This window comes from Mauremys reevesii, linkage group 6, assembly GCF_016161935.1.
Source record: "Mauremys reevesii isolate NIE-2019 linkage group 6, ASM1616193v1, whole genome shotgun sequence".
NCBI lineage: Eukaryota > Metazoa > Chordata > Testudines > Geoemydidae > Mauremys > Mauremys reevesii.
In genome coordinates this window covers 52,018,838-52,042,893 of record NC_052628.1, presented here as the reverse complement: position 1 = coordinate 52,042,893, position 24,056 = coordinate 52,018,838, and positions in this window count along the sequence as shown.

Here is a 24,056-nt window from a genome sequence, read left to right as displayed (position 1 = left end):
CATCTTCTACCACTGAGAACAGTCTAGATCCATCCTCTTTGGAACCCCCTTTCAGGTAGTTGAAAGCAGCTATCAAATCCCCCCTCATTCTTCTCTTCTGCAGGCTAAACAATCTCAGTTCCCTCAGCCTCTCCTCATAAGTCATGTGCTCCAGCCCCCTAATCATTTTTGTTGCCCTCCGCTGGACTCTCTCCAATTTATCCACATCCTTCTTGTAGTGTGGGGCCCAAAACTGGACACAGTACTCCAAATGAGGCCTCACCAGTGCTGAGTAGAGGGGAATGATAACATCCCTCGATCTGCTGGAAATGCCCCTACTTATACAACCCAAAATGCCATTAGCCTTCTTGGCAACAAGGGCACACTGTTGACTCATATTCAGCTTTTTGTCCACCGTAACCCCAAGGTCCTTTTATGCAGAACTGCTGCCCAGCCATTCGGTCCCTTGTCTGTAGCAGTGCATGGGATTCTTCCGTCCTAAGTGCAGGACTCTGCACTTGTCCTTGTTGAACCTCATCATATTTCTTTTGGCCCAATCCTCTAATTTGTCTAGGTCCCTCTGTATCCTATCCCTGCTCTCCAGCGTATCAACCACTCCTCCCAGTTTAGTGTCATCTTCAGACTTGCTAAGGGTGCAGTCCACACCATCCTCCAGATCGTTAATGAAGATATTGAATAAAACTGGCCCCAGCACCGACCCTTGGGGCACTCCACTTGATACCGGCTGCCAACTAGACATGGAACCATTGATCACTACCCGTTGAGCCCGACCATCTAGCCAGTTTTCTATCCACCTTACCGTCCATTCATCCAGCCCATACTTCTTTAACTTGCTGGCAAGAATACTGTGGGAGACTGTATCAAAAGCTTTTCTAAAGTCCAGAAATAGCACATCCACTGCTTTCCCCTCATCCACAGAGCCGGTTATCTCATCATAGAAGGCAATTAGATTAGTCAGGCAAGACTTGCCCTTGGTGAATCCATGCTGACTGTTCCTGATCATTTTCCCCTCCTTTAAGTGGTTCAGAATTGATTCCTTGAGGACCTGTTCCATGATTTTTCCATGGACTGAGGTGAGACTGACTGGCCTGTAGTTCCCTGGATCTTCCTTCTTCCCTTTTTTAAAGATGGGCACTACATTAGCCTTTTTTCAGTCATCCGGGACCTCCCCCGATTGCCATGATTTTTCAAAGATAATGGCCAATGGCTCTGCAATCTCGTCGGCCAACTCCTTTAGCACCCTTGGATGCAACGCATCCGGCCCCATTGACTTGTGCTCATCCAGCTTTTCTAAATAGTCCCGAACTACTTCTTTCCCCACAGAGAGCTGGTCACCTCCTCCCCATACCGTGCTGCAGAGTGCAGCTGTCTGGGAGCTGACCTTGTCTGTGAAGACAGAGGCAAAAAAAGCATTGAGTACACTAGCTTTCTCCACATCCTCTGTCATTAGGTTCCCTCCCTCATTCAGCAAGGGGCCCACACTTTCCTTGACTTTCTTCTTGTTGCTAACATACCTGAAGAAACCCTTCTTGTTACTCCTAACATCTCCAGCTAGCTGCAACTCCAAGTGTGATTTGGCCTTCCTAATTTCACTCCTGCATGTCTGAGCAATACTTTTATACTCCTCCCTGGTCATTTGTCCAATCTTCCACTTCTTATAAGCTGTTTTTTTGTGTTTAAGACGAGCAAGGATTTCACTGTTGAGCCAAGCTGGTTGCCTGCCATATTTACTTTTCTTCCTACACATTGGGATGGTTTGTTCCTGCAACTTCAATAAGGTTTCTTTAAAATACAGCCAGCTTTCCTCGAGATGAAAGGGGAGCTGCAGACCAGAGTAAGAGATTGGGTGATGGTGTACAACCATGGAAAGGCATGTCAACCTCGAGTAGCTAATTCCCAGAGTGACCAGGAGAAGGAGCCAAACAAGTGGTGAGTGGAACACTCTGTGACACTTGGGTAATGGCAACTACCTGTGGGTAGATTACAGAATAGATAGCCTGGTAAACCTGCACAGCCACCACCCCAACAGTTGACTTTCCAAACCTGAACTGATTGGCAACTGACTAGTAGCTGTCAGGTGCTGCCAGCTTCTAAAAGGCAATATCCACTTGCTTCTGTACTGGTGTGCATTTCCCAAATAGTGTGATATGGTGTTGGAGGTTTGGTGCAAACTCCTTGTCCAACTCAATGAAGGTCTGCTTCCTCATTCTGAAGTTCTGCAGCCACTGGTTGTCATCCCAGGTTTCCAAGACAAAGTGGCCCCACCACATTGTGCTGGGTTCACATACCATTGAGATCCCACCATTCAGAATATACGTTCCATGGGGCCTGAGTGAATTTTCATTTCCCTCTGTAGGCCAGGTGTCTTTACCATCTGACAGCTCCCTGGACCAATTCTGTCCAATATCCAGGACCACACTGCATAAACATCAATCCTCCTAATAGGAGCAGAAACACATCTTAGTGGATTTGCTCCATGTTTCCAACACAGTTTGGCAGAAGGGAGAGATGAGCAGGAGCTGCCATTCTCAAGTACAGTTTCAGCCATATGCAGCAAGACAGTTCCTAGGGTGACACATAAGACTTTGAGATACCACCCAAGAAATTTTATTGCTAAAGTTGTGTACTGAAAAGGGGTGATGCAGGCATGGATTTATGCCCGTGGACAGCATATACCCATGGACAGCATGGAATATGTGGATAGTCAGCATGGGTACAGGGTACACGCTCTAGCAGTACACTCACATCTAACTGTGCATTCTCACAAGTGTAGATGTAGCCTAAAAGTGAGAATGATAACATTTACCTACCACACAGGATGGTTGCGAGGTGGTGTTTAATTATATTTGTAAGGCTGGAACTCAGTTTATCAGACAGGAGATACTATAAAAGTACAAAGTATTAGTCTGATGAAAAACTCAGTCTGATAGGTATATCAATTCCCAAATATATTTGGGAGACCTTACTGTGTTACATTTATGTATCATTGTATGTAATTCCATTGAGGAGGGTGACCAGAGCACTTCCAAGAATTAAGAACAGTGGAGCATGATTAGGCAAATTCTCTCACATTGTTATGCCTCAGGACAAGTACCACCTCTTGGTGAGTCTTGCCTATACTGGTTCAAACTGCATTCTCCAGAGACTGAGACAAAGAAAGGTCTTTTGGATAAACTGACTCAAGCTTTCTTTCGGATCCAGCAAACAGACAGGACCTTCTGTCCAAGACAGACCCCAACTCTTTCTGTGAATGGTTGGAAGGACTTGACTTATTCATGGGGGTACTAGTTCTGCACTAACAGAGTTTATGGTCTTGTGATTACAGCAAAACTCCTTGGTGGGATGTGAAGTCCTGATCAGCTGCTTGCTGGAGTTGCTGTGATTTCTGGTAAGCTTATTAGTATGTGTGTAGATTTTGTTGTTGTTTTTAATATGTTTCTCTGTAATGCTTTCAACTTAAGAATATATGTACTTGCTTAAAAAGGTCTGTGTGGCAAATTATACCTATGGGTAATTACACTGTTTATAGCCTCTGAGGAGAAGGCAAGGCAGGCCACTTTAGGCAGTCTGATTTACTAGGGAATTCACAAGGTAGGCAAGGAACTATGAAGCCTGGAAAAAAAAACACATTCAGGTTTACCTCAAGTGTCTTCACCCAAGAGAGGTGATGACTGGGGAGCCAGAAGCCTGAGATTGGATGCTCTTGGTGGACCACAAAGGGGGAATACAGGTCCAGTTGCCCAGAGGTGTGACACTTTGCACCAGGAAATGAAAAGTGATCCTGTGTATTATAAAAAAACCAGGAGTACTTGTGGCACCTTAAAGACTATTTTTTTTTTTTTTTGCATGAGCTTCGTGAAGCTAAGCTCACTTCTTGGGATGAATAGATGGAACAGACAGACAGAGATATATATATACATACAGAGATGATGAAAGGTGCATGCATACAGGCAGGCAGGCAGAGTCTAAAATGAGATGAGATGAGCTAGCAGGAAAAAAAAAAACTTTTTTGAAGATGAAATTAAGATGGGCCATAGAGGAGTGAGACTTAACATAACATAGAGAAGATAGATTCAATGTGATAACCCCCCATTCCAGTCTTTTTTTTAGACACAGTTAATGGTATCTAGTTTGCATATTAATTCGAGTTCAGCAGTCTCTCTTTGGAGTCTCTCTTTGGAGTCTGTGTATTATATCCTGCATATGCAAATTTGTTACATGTTTGACCATGCAATGATTAGAGGTCAAATATATCTACAGACCATGTGTAAAAAGCTTCTTGTGTGCAATATATATATATTAATTAATTTTTGTTTTCTGATAAGTTCTTGATAATATTTACCATTTTCAGTAGTATCTACTGTCTAAGGAGTTCATTCAAATATTATTAAATCATCTCTCACAGCAATTGTGTGGTATGGAAATAGGGCCCAATTTTCAAAAGTGTTGAGTACCTACCACCTGAAAATAAGACCCCTTTAAAGGCATCTGAAACAGGGTGCCAAAAAATTCATGCCAAAATGGTTTTTGAAAGCTCAATTTAAGAATATATGTTGGCCAACCTTAATTATAGGTGATGTTACCAGCTGTAACTAAAATAATTCCAGTTATTACAATAAATTCATCTACACAAATTCCCCTGGCAGTTTTAATTGGGTACAATAGTCTTCCATTCTTGTCATAAATGGTAGCATGGTTTTGCTCTATGCTGCCTCATTCTACCTCACCAGTAGCTGCATTTTGTATAGAAATTTATCAGCTTATTTGGGAACCTCTTGGATGAAAGATGAATCTGGCTCTGTCTCTCATAAATTGCTTGAAGAATCTCTAGCAAGACATGGTAGAGATGGTTGAAAAGTGCAGTTCCCTGTAGGGAGGGATGCAGACCATCTGTGAAATCCTGTAGGAAATCAAGGATAATTTACATTACTACATATTGTAGTAACGTGTAGCAGTAGGTAAAAGGCTATTCTCTTTACAGGGATATGCCAAACCTGGAAACTATAAAATGACAGTTGGTGGAAAGGGAAATTGTAGTAGGTTATGCATCTCTGACTGTTTTCAGCAGCCATCAACATTATATTAAATTCATCAGAATAGATAGCCATTGCTGGCAGGGGAAAGGTAGCCCATGGGGATATTTTATGCTGATAATAGCTTCAAGGATTGTAGTGGAAAATGATGGCTAACAATAACTCCAGAAGATGGGCAAAGCTACAGCTCAAACAATTTGTTTCTAGGTATTTGGATTTGCTTACAGATAATGTAACTGAGAATCAATGTAACTGAGAAACTTGAGAGGAGGATTGTTGTGCCACATCTATTAGAATGGCAGATAAATGTCTCGGAAATAGTGGTTCAATGCAGATTTACAAAGATAGCAAACAGATGCTAATAAGAATCAGAAATGATTAAACCAAAATTGTCAAGAAAGCTCAATACAAAGCATGTTTCTGGCTTTCCTTTTGCTAATCCTCACAGCATGTGTTACTGCCTCCTTCACATTCTCCACCTGGTTCCTCTATTTGCAGGATTTATTTCTGCTGTCCTGCAGTATTTCTTTTCAGAGAAAGGTTTTAGAGTGGTTGTATTACTACCTGGAAACAAGCAAGAAAAGGACAAAGACATTCTAAAGTCTGCTTCATTTGCTAGTTTCTGTCAGAAGGCATTGGTTAGCATGGAATCCCAGCATGTAACTTTTCTGCTGTTCAAACTCACTCTTTTTTCTGAAGATTCAGACATCACCTCCCCTTCTTCCCTTAACTAAGCAGCATCGGCAGTCAGAATTCTTCTATGCTATTATTCTATGGTTCTGAAAACTAAATGATTCTAAATAAAAAGGTGATCAAAGAACAATAAGGTAAGAATGTGAATCACTAAAGTTTGCAGACAATTTAATTGGTAATGAGATGGTATACAGTTTCCCTCCAGGTCCCCCATAGGAACCCTCTAAAATACCTTCTATACACTCTCATGATGATGATATAATTGTACACATGGTGCATCCATGCAGAAAATATAACTCAGTATAAAACTACTTTTTTTTTAAAGCAACAGCATCACATTCTATGCAGACTGCTCTGCATTATCCTTCCAAGATCTTTCTCTTCAGCATTGCTTTTCTTCTTAATACAAGCAAGCACGAAGGCCAGTCACTGATGAAGGAGGACTGGACACAGCTTCTATCCTTTATTGCTTCTGTGAAAGTCCCTGAGATGGGGCCACTTGAGACCTGTGCAAGACATGACCTCCATCAGTTGACCAATTTGCCTTCACATTGTTCCTAGTCCCCACACACATACAAAAAACAGCAAGGGATTTTCATTGGAATATGAATTCAGAATTCCCACACTACACCATTACCTCACTAGACTGCCAGGCTAGCCCTTGCTTGCTATTTTCAACCAGAACAGCCCCCCTTTTTACATCTACTTAGTATTATTTTCACCTCCTTAATTTTGTCTAAAGTCTAAATCTCATCATAGGCTTTCTCTCCACATCCTATTTTTGTAAATTAGCTAGATCTTTTATAATCTCCCCCTCTGTTCTCAAGTGTCTTTGTTGTTCCCAGTTTGATATCATCCTTGAATTTATTAAATGTCATGTATTTATTCCTTTTCCAGAGAGAAGGAGGACAGGCAAAGGATTAAGGGACCAGCTTGTGGCTCTGAAGCTCTGGGTTCATTTTTCTGCTTCACAGCAGATTTCCAATTTGATCTTGGGTGACTTCATTCAGGCGTAGATCCACAAAGGTACATAGGCTTCTAAACCCCAGATTTAGCTGGCTAAATTCCAGTTTTGGCACCATGGCAATCCACAAAACACCCACTTGGTTTGTATCCAGTCCTGTAGGGGCTTACATTTTTGCTGTATTTGTTTCCTACCTAAGCTCCAGTGAAATCTACAAACCAGGAAAATACAGGCATTCCTCCACATACTGGGACAGACTCAAAATCTAGCTACATGAGGAGGTGGTAGAACAGAGTTTAATTTCCCCCTCTACCTTATGGGGAGAAAGGAGTTGAACAAGAGTCTCTCACGCATGTGCTCTAACCACTGGGGTGTGGGCCTGATGTGGGTCTTCTTCAGTGTCTCCTGTTGAAGCTGCTCCACTATATATCGATAATGAGTCATTGAAGCAGGGGGAGTGGATCCTGGGTTTCCCTCTTCCCAAGTGGGTACCTTATCCATCAGGCTAGAGTCATTCTCTCTCTTGGACCCAAGGACTATTCAAGTATTTATACAAAGTGAAACAGCTTCAACAGGCGACACTGTGAGGATTCATGTCAGGATATCCTGTAGTCCAGGGGTTAGAGTACTATCCTGAGCAGCATGAGACTCCCATTCAAGTGCTTTCTTCTCATCAGGCAAAGGGGAATTGAACCCATGTCTCCCACATCCTGAGTGAGTGCTCTAATCACTGGGCTAAAAAGGCTGCTGCCGCCGTCACCACCACCACTGACATTCCTTGCAAGAAATAACTTAGGCACCTAAACCACCTAATTTCAGGAGAGGGATTCCCAGTTCTGGATTACTATACAGAGATAGATGTCTCCCTGCAACCACACTTAGGCATTAAATTCCATGAGGGGGGCAGGGCTTAGTACACACCCCTAGTGTTCTCAGCACAAATCCCTCTCCCCAGGCATTGTATAGGAAGCCTACCTGTCCAACTCAGGCTCTGTGGATCCCTTTGTTGATTCAATTATTTTCTAGGTGTCTAAAAGTTAGGCATTGCTCAGAATTGCAATGCTAAAGCCCCTTTGTGGATGCAAGCCATAGTCTGTAATATTGACTTCAGTGGGGCCAAGATTTCACCCTCTATGCTTTAGTTCCCTATTTTTAAAATGGAGATTTTATATATTGGGGGAAATATGGGAATAATCGGAGTGGGGGAAATATTACTTCCCTATTTCACAAAGGTGATGTTAGGGTAAATCAATTAGAGACTATGCTCAAATACTATGGTAATGAGGACCATATAAGCACCAGAGATACTGTGTTGGGCTGGCTGAGTGCTGCTTTGAACAATAAAAAAGAATCACTTCAACATATGGGAGCCTGTGAAGAATCTATGAATCGAAGAATGTGAAATTTCATGGATTTTTTTCCCCTCTTACAGGTATTTATTTAAGTTTACATGGGTTTGGTTTGAGTTTTTAAGTTGGAAAGAACTCAAAACTAAAAGTGAACTGTACCATGAAATTAAGTGAACATTTGATGTCAAAATCATATGATAACCATTAAGTTCTATAGAATTTCTACCTAAAATTCAGCCTATGTTATCCAAAAAGATTCGTGGATATGAGACAGATTTTAGGTTTGTAATGACATTCAAATCAGCATGCTTACGGTTTGAAAGATACGGGGGCCTCACCCCCACTGAATTCAGTGTGAGTATTGCCTTTGACTTCAGTGAGGTCAGGATTTCACCAACTATGAGCTGTATGCATACAGATAAAAAATGAACACTTACAAATAAGAGTATCTATTTTAAGCACACATTAATGTTTGCTTGTAATAAAATACATTGAACTTCCTTCTGATATGTCACTGTGAAAGCGCTGTACAAACACTGTACAAAAGTTAGAACCAGTCCCTTCCCCTCCCTGAGTAGTTTACGTGGTAAATGTACAAGAAAAAGTATGAGAGAGGAAGTATTGCCTCCTGTTCACAGATTGACAACTGAGGCAGAAAGTGATCAAGTGTTTTCCCCAAGGTCAAACAAGAAATCCCTGACAGAGCCAGGGTTGAGCCCAGCTTTCCTGAGTCGCAGTCCAGTGCCTCAACTATGTGATCATCTTTCCAAAGACAGTATGTTTGCCTCTTTCCCTTTCATTTATACACATTTCAAATGCTTAATTCCTTTCTCCACATTGATACACTGATGGGCAAACAGCAGCTCAACTGTTTTGGAATTTAAAGAGAGATTTAATATATGTTAATTCTTTGTGGTATAATGATATAAAATTTACTTACCACTGAAAATCAGTTTTAAATTAGCTATAAACAAATTGAGATCATTCAGAATAATTCCATCTGGCAAGATTTCATGGTAACAACTTCACAACAGGGTTTCTGATGAGGCAGACTCTTTCTGACTGTGACATGTTTTTATCTTAACATGAAACCTCAGGAGGTGGACTGTGATCGTAATTGCATACATAATTGAAAACAAAATCTCATTCAATGTCATTTGAAATGGAAAAGTTATGATCTGTGTATTTCCTGTATTGGAATGAAATTCAATAGTTAGAAAAAGAGAGTTAATATTGTAGTTGTGTCTAAACTTTTAACAGTGATTGATGGTTACAGTAAATTGCATTTGTCAGAAATATTTTTGTTTTATAAACAGTCTGGAATAAGGAAATAGACTGGTCTTTTCACAGTAACCATACCTGACAACATAACAATGAGAGCTTACATTGCTTAGCTCCTCTCAGGATTTTGCTCAAATGCTCATGCTAGCACTCGCTCATTCTAGTTCTAGCGGCATTCCCCATTTTAAAGGTAAGGAATATTATTGAACTTTTAAAACCTTCTGTTTCAGTTGTCCACAACTTCCTCAAACCTTACTAATTACAACTTTAAAAAATTGGAGATAGATATGTTAAATTCCTGTTTCATCCACCATGTGGTCATTTTAATAAACATGGTTTAGGTGCACCAGAAGCTCTGTGCACCACCCATTGTGCACGTGAGATATGTATTAATTTACACTGCAGCATGGTTTGTCATGTCTTATTGCTTAATTAGCTTTTAGGATGGTGGCATTTTCCATATTGCCAGCTGAATATTTTCTTAGGAGAATGTATGTATAGGTGAGGTCAGTCTAGTGTCAATCCAGTTGGAAAATATTCTCTTTTTACTGACACTGATGGCATCATCCAAAGGGCAATAGAAGAAAGGTCGACTATAGTGATTTGTAGGTCCAAACTTTGACCTGTCTTAAAATTGTCTTATTGTAGAGCCCAGTCTTGTACCTACTGAAGCCAATGGGAATTTTCCTATTGATTTCAAAGGAAATAACATGGGGCTTCTGATGGGAAAATTCTTTGGAACTATGAGTTTTACCCTTAGTGCAAGTGTATAACTCCCTTGTGAGTTCTATGCATGCTGAGGGTGTGCATGCTTAACATTGTGTAAAGACCCCTCACAAATTTTCATGCACCACTTAAGCTTCCTTAATGAACCTAAGTCTCCTTTTCCCATTTCCCATAGAAGAGATGGCCAAGAAAAATTTAAGGAAATGGGATCCTCGAATATCCTTTCTGTAGTAGAAACAGGGAGCCTGAAACATGGACCTGGTGTAAGGTCTGAGGCCTGAATCAAAGTCAGCAAAACTTATGCTATGAGCAACAATCAGGCCCTGTCAAAAGCATATGCTTGCCTGAAAGTCAGTGACTGGTACACTAGCTCAGTGCTAGCATTGCTAAAACACACCAAATACGTAAATACATACCAGCAAACCAGCACAAGAACACCCTAACTTAGCACACGATAAAATGGTTTGACAAAAGTGATGAATAGAGATATTTTTGTGTGAAACATCAGGAGTAAAAGTACAAAGACAGGTGTTGAATAGGAATGTTTTGTCTTAAACATCAGGAAGAAAGTACAAGATAACACACATGTCATGAAACATGTAAGGTGATAAGTTGTTTATCCCAGTTTGTTTCTCAGTCTAAAAATGTTGGGATACGTCGCTTTAACCCTTCATCTGGCCTAGGGCGTAGTGGAAAGTCCCGTCACTAATGTGGTCCATTGTCATGGGCATACAGGTGTTAGTTTACCTATAACCATTGAGCTGGGATATTAGCACCATGCTTCATTGGCAATAAACCTGGACAGGTGCCTCCAATACTAAACCAAGTCTTGCGGTCTTATTGGTCAGTTCGATCAGTGCCTGCTGTATGAGCTATTTGGCCAGAGGCAGTGCAGCATGCAGAAAGAACACACACATGCTACCAAACATCTGACAACACTTTCTACCTCCCTAGTCCTCTCACGTGGGGAAGGATCATCTGGTCCATTAGTACTGAATAGACAAAGTGTCACATCCTGCTCTGGTGTAAACAGATTGAAGTCAATAGATAAATTTGCCCCCAAACTTTATTTCATTGCAGGTGGGTGGGGGGAACAAAACAAATGTGAAGAGTACTTTCAAACTATATTATCTTTGGGCTCCTGATTACTAAATACTGCAACCATCGCTCCAGTAAGATCAATATTTAGTAACACAGAATTGAAGGATGCTGAATTCTTTGTCTGCATGTCTTCATGTTACCTCCATAGTTCAGTCTATGAGCACTACTAGTATTCTGAGATGGAATAACTAGAGAAAGGGAGGTCTGCTTATTATAGAAAACAACGCTATTACAGGGGAAGATTCTGGCCCTGAAACCAAGACTTTTGAATTAGTATAAAATAAACCTGAGATGAGCTAAAATAATAATCCTCTGAAGTATACTAGAGAATGAAGCACATAATCCAGGAGAAGTAAGTAAATGTTTATTGTAAAAGGTTTTTTTATTTGTTTTTAACTCTGAATTCAAGCAACATGTTCAATAATGGATCTTTTGAAGGCTTCCTGAAAATATGCTGCAACCAATAACATTCATGTAGGTATTTCTGTGAACATTCCTGTCTTATCACCCCTCCTCCCACCAAAGAAAAAAAAAAGTTGAATATCTTAACCTAGTAAGTTCTGCCTGATTTAAACAAACCAAAATACAAAATAGGTCGTGGTTCTTGACATCAAGATCTTATTTCATATCTAGAAGTCAAAAAACAAAACAGAGCATGTTAAAAGCATGAAGAATTCAATAAAACATGAGATGCTTGTAGGAAATTTCATGAGTAGTGAAAAAAATATATTTACCACTGACAAAAACAATGAGTAAAAGGGATAAGTGATTGCAAATATGTATCAAATATTTATAAAAGATAAGAACAATACAAATAATTCCAACTGAAAACCAACACTGAAACTTAAAATAATTGTATGGAAGTTCAGTAATGAGGATTTGATAACACTGGAACCCTTAAGCAATTCTACATGGGATGAAGACATTCATGATGGAATCAAGTTATAAAGGAGTGATATTATTTATTTCTGTTTAAAACACAGAAGAAGAGGAATGTACCTAATATTATAGTGCTTTGTTTATAACTGTGCAGGTACATATTTTTAAATATTAATATTATTATACTTCATCAAATTGTTACACCCACAAATGTATTGTTGTTGTAAATCTTTTTGCAAAGCATGCATTTCAATGAAGCTATTAATGCCAAAATTTTCCTTGCAAAATTATTCTGGTTGTGAAGAATATTCTCCCATACTGTATATGAATTTATAAACAATCCTTCCTTAGTGCATTAATGTAAATTACTGCAAAATATCACACAATATCATAGATTATCTTCTTTGTCGTATTATTCAGGCAGATCCATTCATTCCTGGTATTACTACAGTTATTTTGTGCTAATACAGTAAATAACTTGTCACCACTGTACTTTTAACAATATACAAGCCTAGTGTAAAACTTCTGTTTATATATTTCAAGTAGAGATGGATTCAAATCAAAACCACAAAGCCAGAAACTCAAAGGGAAAATTCAGATCTTGATTCAAACTTCTGGCCCCTTTCTCTGTAACATGCCAAACCAAAATCCTCAATCCAAACAGCTCCCAATGTTAAGGATGTTCAGATTTGGATCCAGAGCCAAAATATGAAGTCACTAGTATTCAGATGTTTTTTCATCAGACATAACTTTCTTCATTCTGGCCCAAATTCAGCAAAATATTTAAGCACTCACATCAGGCACACAATAATTACAATCCTATTAAAAAAAATTACATTGACGTTAAAGGGATTTAAGAATCTGTGTCAATGTCTTGCTGAATTGGGGCCTCTGTTCTGAAAATGCTGCCTAAACATTCATAATCTGGTGTAGGCAAGACAAACAATATAGTCTCCTGTGCTGAAAAAGCCTCCTTTACCCTTTTCAGTTTCAGGCGTGCTCAGTTACATGGACTTACACACACAGCACTTTATTGGACATTACATTTAGAGATATACATTCAGAGCAGCATGATTTGACCAATCTGGACCCTCCCAAAGAGTTCTTTATTTTTGCTTTTCTATGATGCTTCTCTGGGGAACTCTTTTACAGTAAGTGAAATACTTTTTTGCTAGGAAGCGGCATTAGAGAAGCAAAATGTCTCACTTTATGGAGGCTAAAGTTATTCTAATACCATCATAACATATTTCACCTTCACCAACATAGTGAGTTTATTTTGCCTTATTGACTAATACCATGTAATACTATTGCTATCACCAAGGAAAAGTTACAATTGGAAGAGAGACGTGCCATCTTTTGGGGGGATGTCTCTACCAGTAGCTTTTTCAAAATTCTAAAGTATGAACTTTGAAGTGAAAAATATTGTTTTCTGTTTCCAAATATATATATTAAAACACTGTAAAATATTGCACGTGAAATATCAACCCTTTCATCAAAAAAATTCAACATTTTGTAAAATTACTTCAATTTGGCAGAACTGTAAGCTAATTCAAACCTGGGAAAATGCCATTAAACAAGCCAAGCAAACTTCTCCAGGAATACTGTACTCAGCTTTGTGGTATAACATTACTGCTCCTCATGCTGTGCCATTTATTACTGGCATATAGAGGGTTTTGATTTCAAAGATGTCAGTCACTTCTCCTGTAGTAATTGGGCGCTATGCAGATAGGTTAATATTAAATCAGGGTTCAGATAAGGGCTGAGGGCACAAGGCTGTAGCCCTCAAAGCTACTACTTTGCCTATTTATTTGTTGATGTGATGCTCAGAGCTACTCTGTCCTAGTTACATGTAAAGCCATGGCTCTTTGCATGGCCCAATCCCACTGAACTTTTCCTTGGTGTCTCTATGTAGTTTGGCATGGAAACCCCTTCTGCAATGCACAAGGCATATGCAAGAATTTCTCTTTGTTCTCTCCACCTAAATATCCCACATAGCCCCAATTTGGTGCGCATTGTGCATAGGGACCTGCGTACTATGGGTAAATTTAACACTACAATGCTAACTTGCAAGTAACGGAGAATTCCAAGATCACAAGACACAATAATGTCAACCATACACAAAGCAGCATATGAACCAAGAAGCAGTGCAAGATGCAAGTCATGGGGAACTGATGATTTTAACTTCTTAATTGAGTGCATTCTCTGGTGCTTTGTGACCAACATAAAGTCCAGTTGGGCTCTCTAAAAACCAAAGTAACTTTTAATATTTTCTGGGTATAGGAAGCTAAGTATTGAACCCATGAACTGCCAATCCAGAACTTGTTTATTATATCATCAAATGTGTCATTTATAATTTACAGCCTGTTAACATTCACTGTTAACAGGCTGTAAAAGAATGTAAAGTGTAAAAGTGTAAAAGAATGACAATCTTCACATTTTTCTCTCTCTAATTTAGTAATGTTTTAATAAGAATTACAAAGGGGAAGAGTGTACATATTTAAAGTCCTGCTGGATCTTGGAACATCAATTTAAGCTTTGTTCTAAAATAATACAATGGGAAAAATGTTTATTTATGATCCAGGCTGTTGCTCTCAGCAAGATGCCTTACCAGGGGTGAGCTGCAGCGGGTTCGCACGGGTTCGCGGGAACCCGTTGTTAAATTTTAGCAGCCATTTTAGAACCGCTTGTTAAGGGCTGCTAAATTTAACAAAAGTTCCCGCCCACTCCTCTCCTGCTCCGCCCCCTTCTCCTCCCCCTCCCCTGCTTCCCGCGAATCAGATGTTCGCGGGAAGCCTGAACAAGCAGCATGGAGGCAGCCAGCAGGTAAGCTGGGGCGCGGAGGGGGAGGGGAGGTGCGGCTGGCTCAGCAGCTCCCGGTCCCAGACCGCGGCTCCCTCCAGCCCAGCGCCGGCGGGGAGTCGGGCCCCACGGCTGCCGCCGAGCCCCGGTGCCGGCCCAGGGAGTCGGGCCCCGTGGCGCCGGTCGTGGTCCTGGCAGAGTGGACCCGGTCCCCAGGCAGTGTGGTAAGGGGGCAGGGAGGGGTGGGTTGTGGGGGTGGATAGGGGTCAGGGCAGTCAGAGGGCAGGGAACAGGGGATTGAATGGGGGCAAGGGTCCCGGGGAGCAGTCAGGAAAGAGCAGGGTTGGATGAGGTGGTGGGGGCACTCAGGGACAGAGAGAAGGGGTAGTTGTATGGGGTAGGGGTTCTGGGGGGCCATTGAGAATGAGAGGAGGGGTTGGGTGGGGCGGCAAGGGGCAGTCAGGGGACAGGGAAGGGGGGGATGGGTCAGGGGTCTCGTAGTGTATGTGTTAAGGAACATGAGGGGTTGGATGGGGCACGACCCCCCCCACGGAGGGGGGGGGAAGGAGGGAACCCGTTGTTAAAATTTTGGAGGGAGGAGGGACCCGTTGTTAAAAATTTGGCAGCTCATCACTAGCCTTACCTGAAATTGCTGAAAGTGTACTAAAAGTGATTGATGGTGATAAACACTAAATGTTCAGAGGTTTTGTTTAGATAGATTGTTTTATGAATACAACTGAACTTCTGTGGTGTGGAAATCTCACTAGTACAACATGGTTTCTTGTAAGATTTTTAGTGCTGTCTGTGGATTCACAAAACCTTAGTATTTGAAAGAGGGTGATATTTCGATTAGGAGATAAAATCATAAGCAGATTATATTTGGGAAACTGGAGGCATGAGGCTTCAGGTAGAACACTAGCATGTGGATCTCTTGATTGATATGGTATACTGAAGAGACCTCAGGAAGGAAGCAAGGATGGGGATGCAGTGTAACCTTATCTCTATAGAATGGTTAGTTTGCCGTAAGAGTACAAAGTTCTTCTATTCATCTGCTGAAATAATGGCTATAAGGAAGGAAGTCTTGAGGGACAGGGAGAGGAGAGAACAGGTAGCCTTTGTTCGAAGGAGGGTTTCCTCAGAGCACTGAGAACCAATTTAAGGTCTGTCTGGGGGTCTGTACAGGGAAATAAGTTGTGTAAGTCCTTGAAGAATCTGGCCATAGTGGGGTGGGCAAAAAGTGAGATACACTCAGTGGACAAGTGGAAGGCTGTCACAGCAACCAAATATATTCAGAGTAATCTCATTGACAGATATTGTGACTTAAAAGACAATAGATAGTCTAGGAGTGGAACCTCTCATGCTCAAGAAGAGTGAAAAGAACACCAAGAATTGAAGTATTTCCGCTTTTGAAGGTAAATTTTGTGGGGACGGGGTTTCCTGCTTCATAGGCAAACTGATTGGATCTCATTTGAGCAGGTTAGCTCTGTGCCCAAGAACCACCTAGGAACCATGCTTTCAGGTTCAAGGAGGAGGAGTTGGGATGGATCAGGGTCCCAGAGGTCTGAGACAGGAGATTGCCTCTCCGCCTTCCTCTCAGGAACAATGTCACAGAGAGGTGGAGAAGGTTCAAGTACTGCATTTGCTTTGCCCAGAACAGGGCTATGAGGATAACTCTTGCTCTTTCCTGATGCACTTTGATGACATTTTTCAGAATTAGAACTAGAGGTGGGTAATAGGGTGACCAGATGTCCCGATTTTATAGGGACAGTCCCGGGTCTTTTTCTTATATAGGCTCCTATTGCCCCCCACCCCCTGTCCTGATTTTTCACATATGCTGTCTGGTCTCCCTAGTGGGTAAGCATTTAGCAAGGTACAGGGATTTGATTAAAATAGACTAATATTTATATGGGAAGGAGTATCTGAATGTTTCCCAACTATTAAGATTTTCAATATGATCTACATTTGAATATCAGCCTGTTCACCCACCCTTAATGTACCCTTACTAGCGTTAAAAGCTTTGCTTCATACTGCACCCAAGAATGGCAGAAAGTGAATTCCATAAACTTTAACAAGCCAAAAACAAAATACACATTGAAATCTATGACTCATTTTAACTTTGTTCTCCTTTTATTTATCTTTCAGAATGCATAGATTGATACCTACTGTAATTGTTTTGTATATTACTTCTGCAAACAAGTCACATCTCTGTAATTTTAAACAGCCTCTTGAGTCTTATTTATTGCCTTTTTACAATAATGTTGCTGTTATGCAATGATATACTGACATTTATCTTTCCTTTTTGCTATTGACACATCGAAAGTTTAGCAATGTCTGGAAAGTTTGTAATAGACTACCACTTCCTGAAAGCTTGTTTTGTCTAAAACCAGCAACAAATGAAAAGGATATATTTAAAGAGATTGTATTGTGCTTTTTTATACTATGCATATTTCCCAAAATTCTGTGAAGGGGATCTCTTTTCATTGTGAAAATTAAGATTACCTGCAAGTGATCCTTGTTTGGAATAAACATCAAATACCTCTCTGACTGTACAAAGGGAACAGATGCAAGCTCTTACCTTTCCAGTACCAGGGATAAAGTCTAGGACAGGGAAAACAAACAAACAAACAAACAACCCTTTGCACCATTCACAGAATCCGACAGCTGCCTAACATCAGATAATTCAGTTCCTTGGTGCAAAAAATAACTTGCTAATATCCACTAGAAATAAGTGTTTAATAATAGACTGGACATGAGAAACCCCCAGTGTTTTGTGCAGGAAAAAGTGCCATTCCATATATATAAGTTAATATGAAATTACCAATTCATATTGAGAACTGTTACAGTAGATGATTTTTCTGAACACTGTTTCATTATGTACCCTGCTGTCTTGCTGATGAAAACCCACACTTTATTTCCACAAGTTGCCATCATACATTTCATTTCCATTTAAAAAAAACATTTAATTCCAGCTGAGTGAAAGTTCTATTGCAAAAGTTTTCATTAATTACAGTCGTGTTTTACACAAATTCAAATACCAACTGTTTGTGAACAATATGTTGGTTCGTTAGAAGTGGATGTTATGATATATAGACTAACATCTAGTGAAGACAAGTATGACCTAGAGGCTCCCTTCTGAGCAGGGTCACTCAAAATCTGAAGCTATCCCCCACCCTTCAAAAGATTACCACTGAGGGGAAGTGAGTTTGGAGAGTGAGTCCCCCACCCCCAACCTACAGAGAGGGCTTCTGCCCTGCGAGGCTGGGCCTACCTCCCCTCTTCAGGTATTGAGACCTGGCACATGGAGTTGCAGAGCCACTTAGGTTTGGCTTGGGTATCGCTCTGTTAGGGGCAACCAGACCAAACTGAAGTGGTGTGTGACCCCTTGCACCTGGTCACAATGCCACTCAGTTTGGGGGCCCTCAAGCTACCCCTTTTTTCCCTTCTCCCCTCAGGCAGGTCAGATTCTGACTCACTTGGTTGTGCTGCTGCTTATGGATCACAAAGTTGGTTTGAGCTTTGGCTATCACAATGGGCATAATGCACACTTAGTGGGTCTAGTAATGAATGCAGTGTTGATATAAATGGTTGTGTTAGTCACAAGTGAGTGTAGATATACTACGCACACCTCAAGGGGGTGGCAGAAGGGTAGGGTTTTAGTAGGAAAAGCAAAAGAAGTGTTTAAGATGATGTAAGTGTTTCTTAAACCCTCTTGAAGATTGTCTTTCCTACCATAACCTTTACCATCTGCTCTTTCAGTACCTTTATACCATCTGTGGCTCCAGCCACCAGGTGGGAGACTCCACTTGTAGGCTCAGTCCATTCTGTTGTCTGTCCATGAATTGGCAGACATTCATAGAACCATCTGACAAATGTCCCAGTTCCATATAGAAAGGTAAGCTGAACAAGTGCTTTCTGTCCTTGGAGGTGGTTAAAATGATCTGAGTTTGAAAGGATTTTGCTTCTCTAATTGTTTTTGTAATTTACTATGCAGAATAGTACGTAAACGCTGCCCATCCTGGTAAAATTCTGAACAAGAAAACATTATGGGAAGGCTTGGTAATTTTTTTTTATATAATCTTGATGGATAATCTTGATGTTTATTTTTAATCTATTTAAATTTTCAGTTGCATGAAATTATGGAGTGGGTCAGACAATAATTATTTAATGACGGTACACACTGATATTCAAAAACATTAAAGCTTTATAGCTGTTAAAACATAAATTATCCACATTGCATGTCAAAATATACAAAACAAATATCCTTAAACCAAATTCTAAGTTCTCGAGCAGCATTTTTCTGTACATTTTGATTATCTATAGAAATATTTTTTGTCGGTCTGTGAGTGTATGGTGCAATTGACATTTACCGACCTTTACCAATAAGTATAATCCTTCCAAGCCTAATTATGGAGAATCATTTTCCAAAGGTGTGGTTGGGCAACATTTCATAAATGCTTACACTGCAGTTTTAAGGAGTAACTAGAGTGAAAGGTTAGGCAGATCATGCACATCTAACATGTCAGATATTTGGTTTTGCTCTCATCTGCTCCAATACTAGTTATTTTACACTTCCTAAAAAAAAAAGGTCACAAAATGCTTTTATGTACAACGTGCATCAGTGCTGGGGAGTGGCCTAGATGACCTATTATGGTCCCTTCCAGTCCTACAGTTCTATGATAGGGCTTCCTTTATTATTGCAATATAAACTCCTTTGACAACCACTGTGTTGAATCATTTAAACAAAACTTGGTCCGCGACCAACCAGCAGTCCACAAAGATATTTCTTGTGGGTCTTAACATGACAAAACAAAAAAAGAGAAAATGTGGTGAGGATGGAGGATGATTGGGAAAGTAAGTGGCCCCCAAGTGTAATCACTTGCACTCTGGTTCATAGATTTTTAAGGCCAAAAGGGACTATAATCTAGTCTGACCTCCTGCACAACACAATTTCACCCAGTGATTCCTGCATCCGGACCAACAACGTGTGGTTGAACTAGAGCATGTCTAGTGTGCAGAGACTGAAGACAACTGATCTAGCTGGAAAGTGTCATCATTATAAAATATAACTCAGTCTGGAGAAGAAGAAAAATCCTAGCTACTTATGAAACTATTTGCTGTGGTAAAAGCTCATGAGTATGTAGGATGATATGGCACCATGATAAAGTCTGTCTGGGGAGGCACACCCATAGAGGAGAATGGGGACTCAAAGCCCCACAACTGCAAGTGCTGTGAGGTTCCACAGCACCATATATAGTATTTGGCTGAAATATTCCAAATTCCAATTTTCAGGTGAAATATTTTGGTTTTCTACCAAAAACTGAAAAAAATAAATCAGTTGTTTAGTTTCTCAAGAAAAAAAAAACTTCCCTAGAAATTTCCTTTTGTGAAAAATTGTGTCATTAAAAACCTATTTCACCCCCACCCCCATTAATAGTTTTGAAGGAAAAGTTTTGACTAGCCATATTTAACAATTGTCAGTTTAGGTTTTAAAACAGTGAGTTACAAGTGGTTCAGAGGGCCACATTGGAAGTCTGGCACTTCGGCAAAAGGATGTAGTTTAAAACTTGCATTTTCTTATCTTTGCCCTTCCTTCACCTTAGTAAATGTCCCCCCCCCAACATAACGTGTATAGAAATTTGTGTGTTTCAATAGTGTGGTTACAGTTGTGCACTCCTGCTGTAGCATGATCAAAAAACACTGACTAATCAGACTGGCACTGAACAGCATCCATAACTGGACGTAAAGTTCAGAGGTAGTATTTATCAAATGCAAATGCTATTTGTTTGGATCTTAGGCTCCTATTTACTAATATACTACTTTTGCAACTGCCATTGGAAGGATCTGGGCAGAGTCTCTTCCTATGAATACATTTGTTTGCCATAGTAGATTACATCTTCTAAAATGCCTTTTAACCTGGGAGCTGGTCCTGTAATAATTTCATCAGTAAACTTCCCACTGAAATCAAGTAATGGGCCTGAGTTTTGGAGATGCCGCATATTCAGAACACCAATCAAAATGAATGGGAGCTGCAAGTCAGGCCCAGGGAATTCCAAGTAAGGTTTAGTACCAAGTTCAGTGTAATACTATTCTGACTGTGCAAACACAGTACTAATCCTGTCAGGGGAAATGCCCCCTCCCCCCAAACCATTGTGATACTTCTGAGCCTGCTTAAATATGAGTTACTTCTGAGCCAGAACCTGCTTAAGCCTGATGAGTCACCCCAAGCCAGAGTATGAAGAGTCATGAGATGCAGTTGCCTGCAGATCTTGTGATAGGCTCCATGCTGTTCAGCCGATCCACAGGTAAGGACTGACCTCGGTGATCCCAAGGTAAATATATCGGATCCTTAGGGAAGCAGTCTTTCCATTCAGCTCAGTGTGTCATAATCTGATTGGAAGCATTCCTATTGCCACTACTTTCAACAGATGCCCCTTGCTCCTGCTCCAGACATGCTGGTTTCCCTGCTAGCCAGCCCCTACTTCAGCTTGCATCTGCTCTTGTCTCAGGCAGCTGCTCTGGCAGCCACTATAATTTTGCTGTGGAGAGAATCCCTTGTTTATCCTGTAGTCCAGCTCCATGGGGATACATAGCACGGTGCTGCACTACAGGGATTTTGTGGTGAAACACAAGTGAGCTGGGGGTCAATGGAACTTCCATTGGCTATATACACTAGCCATTCTCCCCATGGAGGGGTGCGGAGGCTACTTCAACTTGTAAACTGAAATAGTAACTGTGGAGAGGCTCCACTGGTACGCCATAGCTCAGGAAAAGGATTCTCTCCAGCACATAGCTCAGTTGTATGGGATGTGCGCTGGGCTGGAGGCAGGATTTGGAATTAAGTGCATTCAGCACTCAAGTTTTGCTCTAACCCATTATGAAATGTCAAACTAACAAAAAATAAAATCCCTTTCTTTATTAATTTTTAAGAGTTTAGGGGAGATCTCTCTGTATGTGGGACAACACAAAGGGCTTTAATGTCCTTGTGTGCAGCTTTGGCTATGAGTCCCTTACTCACTCATTCTGTTGCCATTTGGATGAATTGTGTAATGTGTCAGAATAACTCACAAAAGCTCCTAAGACAATTGTTGAGAATATGTAGTTCAAGGACTGTGAAAGAGAGAAAAATAATATTCCAGGAAATCAGGCATAACTCCAGTAAATTCCATACACATCAATAATATCTAAATACAGCTGAAATATTTATAAGCATGACTTGCATATTTACTTGTGAGAAATGACATAAGGACCACTCTGATTTTTAAAAACATCCCACAAGCTGGTTTCTAACTAGTTATATAGCAACAAAAGATGATTCAGTTGTTCAAAGCTGCTTAACACACACATTGGAAAATACTGTATATAATACTTGGTTATTTTCCCAAATATGGCTAAACATATTCCTCAACATAATCAAACACGCATAGTCTACTAAGGATTATTGCACCAGCCAGAGTGACCATGGCTGATGGCATTGCACCAGGCATTGGATACCAAAGTTCCAAGATCTGGCTCAATCATGCAAATCCAAAACTTTCTGGGGCTGTCCTGCAGGCAAAGCCAATTAAGGTCTGGGAGTACACCCCTTTGATGGAGACTTTGAAACCACAGTGTGCTGGAGTATTTATGTCCATCCTGGAGACATGGCCGAAGATCATGCAATGTTGCTTTTGAATAAAATTAGCAACAAAGTAAGCCAGATGTTTGTAAGACTGTGATATCTTGCACACAATCAATGCTCAGCATTTGGCACTGACAGTGCATATGGAATACATCTAGCCATAAGTATGTCTGAAAGAGGGTCCTGGTTTCTGATTTGTATAGCAATACTGGTAGTACAGGTTGTATTTGATAGATCTTGAACTTTGTCTCAGTACAAGATGGACTTCATGCAGGAGGCAGCAAGACCTAATAGTCAAAAAAGGTCTAATTTCTTGTGTCCATTTGACGTCTGCTTGTGGCCTAGTTAGATGAAATTATCAATGCTGTCCAAGGTACTTGACCCTGACTGTACTGGGGTTCTGGTGGCCCAACTCCAAGGTTCTAGTCTTGGTCTTCTCCCAAGAGATGTTAAATCTCATAGTGTGGGTGATATCTTGGAGACCAGCATTGAACTAAAATTCTTTGCTATCTATACAAGCAAGTTGTCGGCATAGTCTTTGTCAGTAAACACTTCTTGACCTACTTTAATCCCAAAAGCTGGAGCAACTGTCAGGAGACCAGGTCATAGGCAGTCATGCCTACTGGTCAGAGCAGGAGTCAGGCCTAGTACTTGGAGTCTGAACGCCAGAGCCACGGGTTGAGAGTCAGAACCAAGAATGAGAGCCCAGGGTCAGAATTGGATTACCTGGACTCAGGAAAAGCAGGAGTAGGCCTGATTCTATTGCAGGAGCAAGGCTGGAACAAGATTGGAACAAGATCAAGGTCTAGGCTGCAGGGAGGCTGGCTGCAGAACAGGGTCTAGACTGGAGCCATGAAGGAGCAAAAAAAGAGAGGTCTTGGAGTGAGGTGAGCACAAGAAGACAGAGAACCTGTGGGCCCTTCTGCAATTGCTGGGTTTCACAGCCAGTAATCTGACTGCCTTAGCCAATCAGGTGGGTCTACTGTGGCACAACTGCACTCATTGGCTGCCTGATGACTGGGCAGGCACAGCTGTAAGCCCTCATTCCTGACAGTATCAAGCCCTAATATCTGGTTGATAGCTCAACAGAATAGTGTTGGGGGATAAATATCTCCCTGCCACAACTGAGATCATGGAGAAATGCAGCTAAAGCTGTGAAGAGAAAACCCTTAGTTTGTGTAAGTATATAAAATATATTCTCCTTAGCAGGTAGAGGAGTTACATTTGATCCTCAAAGTACCTGGAAGAATGTTTGCATGTCTGTTATTCTGTACTAAGGGAACATATACTGTTTCCTTGTAGAAATCATTAACAGTGCCCAGAGCAGTCTTGTTTTTATAGTCCCAAAAGCCAAAACAAATACTGTGTTCATGTTCCCAGATTTCCACTGTGCATATTAGAGAAATACTCAGCTGAAAGGTGACTAAAGGCTGAGGCAAACTGATTTCTCCCTGCCTTTAAGTGAATGCTTTTCAAGGGGGAAAAAAGTGTTTTCTAAAAGAGAGCTACACAGTTTTCCTCTCATGGTGTCAGTAATTGTAGGGTCCCTTCAAGTGAACTTTCAAACAAACTTTGGTAAACAATTCTTACATTTTAATATAAAAAATGTCAAA